The following is a 3,854-nucleotide window of genomic DNA, read 5'->3' as shown; positions in this document are numbered from 1 at the left end:
CATGATCAGACCACCGGTGCCCCAGATGGGGCTCCCCCAACTCTTCCCCGCAGACACTGAAAGCAAGAGGAAAATTGCTGGAGACAAAAGACAGAGTCACAGGGCGCTGAACTTGGCCTCACCAGCCTCCTAGTAATGGCGCCAGGGAGGGGATCGGTGCCAGCCAGTGCTGCTCAGCCACGACATGGCAGACAGAGCTGGGCTCCTGGCCGGGGTCCCTCCACTTACCAGGGCAAGAGCAGGGTTTTTTTTTTAATTGTTTTCAAAACAGATTTCATGTGGTCCCAAAATGAGACCATGATTGTAAATTAAAGTGTAATTAGCCTTTACGCTTTTATATTCATTAACTCTTCTCTGTTAATGATGCTAGGCTGGAGCAGAAACCCTGCATTATGAAACCACATCCAGGAAATAAAATAGTGATTTAGATAATGGCCACAATGTATTGCTACTTACACATAATTAAACAAATGCTCCATTTAAACTTGGAAACATGACTGAATGTTGATTAACCCTCGCCCAGCAATTCTGCTTGGAACTGGGGAAGGGGAGGCACCGTGAGCTCGTCCGTAACAAAGTGTCTGGAGCAGTCACGTGTGCCTACTACATTGCCAGCCATGCCCACCAGCCCCACCTGTGCTGTCTGGGTGGCTACAGGTCTCATGCCAAGGAGTGTGGCCGTGGATGGAGGTGACCGTGAAAGTTATCCCAGGACCACTTAAGAAACCACCACACTAAGTGAAACAAGCCAGACACAAAAAGACAAATATTGTATGATTCCAAATTTATAGAAACAGAAAGGAGAAAGGTGAGCACCCAGGGGCAGAGGCTAGTGCTTAATGGATACAGCATTTCAGCTTGGGGTGGTGAAAGATGTTGAAAGATTCTGGAGATGGATGGTGGTGATGGTCACATAACAATGTGCACACACTTAATGCCACTTAACTGTATCCTTTAGAAAGGTTAAATAGTAAATTTCATGTATAATTTACCACAATTTTTTAAAGCTTTTTTAAAGCATTAGGAAAAAAGGGAAAAGTCACCACACCCCAACTCCACTGCCCACAAATACAAAAAGTCTGAATCTCACCTTCTCAGAGATCAGTTCACATGGTTCATCACAACTCTGATAAGACCTGACTCAAAGTTAGGAAAATGGAAATTTTTTTAGGTTTTAAAAATTATAATGAAGTATTGCTTAACATATAAGCAATAATTCAGACATATAATTCAATAACATATAATTCAGACATGTATTGACTAAAAGGTAAAGTTTCTGATTCTCAAACCCACTCCCAAAAAAGAAGCACCCAATAATTTTTATGTTTGTCCTTTTTCTACATGTAGCTTTTCCACATAATGTGTTGCTCTGCTGGGTCCCCCAGAAGCAGACCCTGGGACAAGAAAGGGAGGGCAGGTGGGAGATGTGGGGGGTGATCCCAGGAGAAATAAGTAGGCAATAAGACAAGGAAAGAGAAGACTAAAACGTGCATGACCCTATCTATTATTTATTGCTGCATAACAAGTTATTCCAAAATCTAGTCACTTCAAACAATCACTATTACTTGACTGTTGATTCCTGTGGGTCGGGAATGCAGACAGTAGGGAAGAATTGCCCCTACGCCACCAGGGTCTGAGGCCTCAGATGGAAAAGTTCAAGGCTGGGGCTGGAGTTGTCACGAAGGATGCCTGCTCACACATCTGATAATTGATGCTGGTTCTCTTTGGGGGACCTAGCTGGGTGGGGAGCTGGAACACCCACAGGTAGCCTTTCCAGGTGACCTGGGTTCCTGAAACATAGTGGCTACGTTCTAAGAGCAACCACCATGCAAGTGAGAGAGAGAAAAGGGTGGGGGGCAGCGAGAGAGAGAGAGAGAATGAAAGGCAGAAACCAGACTGTTAGGACCAGTCTTAGGAGTCACATCGTATCACCTCCACCACCTGTGATGAAGGTCTGCCCAGGCTCAAGCAGGCAGGAACGTCAATGACGCATTGTAACAAGAACATGCTGTTGTTTATTCCCTAAGTCGTGTCTGATTCTGTTCAACCCCGTGGACTGTAGCTCCTCTGTCCGTGGGATTCTCCAGGCAAGAATACTGCAATGGATTGCCATGCCCTCTTCCAGGGGATCCTTCCAACCAAGGGATTGAACCCACATTTTTATGTCTCCTGCATTGGGAAGTGGGGGTTCTTTACCTCTAGTGCCACCTGGGAAGCCCAATGAGAGCATGTGGGAAATACGATCTGCCATAGCCAGGCTAAGTACATTTGCAGGCAACTGGTGCTTGATTCCAGTAGGGACCTCTGGGAGGTAGCCTGTCACCCTAATACTTATGGGGTGGTCACTATGGGTCAGGTTTCCCAGGTGGCTCAGTGGTAAAGAATCTGCCTACCAAGCAGGAGACATGGGTTCAATCCCTGGGTGGGGAAGATCCCCTGGAGAAGGAACTGGCAACCCGCTCCAGTATTCTTGCCTGGGAAATCCCATGGACAGAGGAACCTGGCATGCTACACTCCATGGGGTCGCAGAGAGTCAGACACGACTTAGCAACTAAACCACACCACTGTGGGTCAGGGACTGTGCTGAATGCACACACATTCTGTCATTTGCTGTGCAGTGGCTGCTACCACTGCCCCATAATAAAGATAAGGCAACTGAGGCTTAGAGAACACCAGGCAGAGACAACACATCCATCCACCAACTCCCATCTTTCCTGCTTCCCATACACACAGCTAGAGCACATCTCCCAGTGTCCTCCCGGTTAGGTGTGACCGTATGACTAAGCCGTCTGCAATGAAATATGGGCCAAAGTAAGGGGTACCCCGTCCTGGCCGGGGCCGTAGGTTGTCCCCCATGCGCCTGTGCGCTCCTTCTCCCGTCTGGCCAGAATCAACACGCAGCCTTGGAAAAGCACCTGTTGAAGATGTCAGGCTTTTTCTCAGTGTGGTTCCCTGAATCGCCTCCTGGAAGAGAGCCCCCCCATCATTTATCTCATCCCCCTTCAACCTGTGTTGAGCAACAGACAAACCTCTGTTGTGTTCACCCATTACCTGTTCGGGCCTGTTTATCACCACAGTGCAATCGAGTCTAACACAGGTGTGTAGAATGAGATGGAATCCTCTAAAAGTGCCATGACAACTTTGTAAATCAATAATGGTCAAATGTTAGTAATTCCAGATAGTCAACCTCACACACGCAGTTCTTTTCACTCGTTCACTCCTGCATAGTGTTCCACTTATTATTTAACCACTTATTTAACCACTCCCCCTTTGATGAACAGCTGTGTTTTCCCCAGTTTTTTGTCCTTACAAACAACACTGCGAGGACCATTCTTAAATATTTATCATTATGAGTTTTATGAAGCTGTCCATCAGACAGATTCCACAAAGTAGGACTGCTGGGTAGGTGCTGCACATTAAAAAATTTTATTTGTGTGTGCCCACTTTAGCAGCATAGATACTAAAACTGGAAACAATACAGAGATTAGCATGGTCCCTGCACGAGGAGGACACAAAAATTCGAGAAGCATTGCATATTTTTATCCTGTAATAAACCACAATAAAAGAATATGAAAAAGAATATATATGTATAATATATATTGTATAACTGAATACCTTTACTGTACATCAGAAACTAACACAACATTGTAAATCAACTATGTTCAATAAAAAAATAAATCTTGGGACTTCCCTGGGAGTTTAATGGTTAAGACTCCAAGCTTCCGCTTTGGGGGCACAGGTTTGATCCCTGGTTTGGGAACTAAGATTCCACATGCCACACAGAGTGGTCAAAAAATAAATAAATAAAATATCTTTAAAAAATAAAATAATAGTCATGTGGCAGTTTAAATAAA

At 45.1% G+C, this 3,854-nt stretch overlaps 1 non-coding gene across 1 annotated transcript; it reads left to right on the top strand.

Moving 5' to 3' along the window:
* Positions 1–3,436: 3,436 nt before the first annotated feature.
* Positions 3,437–3,541, top strand: LOC129623975 (U6 spliceosomal RNA). The gene has a single exon (XR_008700716.1). It is a non-coding gene; the product is annotated as a U6 spliceosomal RNA (small nuclear RNA).
* Positions 3,542–3,854: the final 313 nt, after the last annotated feature.

Source organism: Bubalus kerabau, chromosome 11, assembly GCF_029407905.1.
Source record: "Bubalus kerabau isolate K-KA32 ecotype Philippines breed swamp buffalo chromosome 11, PCC_UOA_SB_1v2, whole genome shotgun sequence".
NCBI classification, from domain to species: domain Eukaryota; kingdom Metazoa; phylum Chordata; class Mammalia; order Artiodactyla; family Bovidae; genus Bubalus; species Bubalus kerabau.
This window is presented reverse-complemented; position numbering and strand designations above follow the sequence as displayed.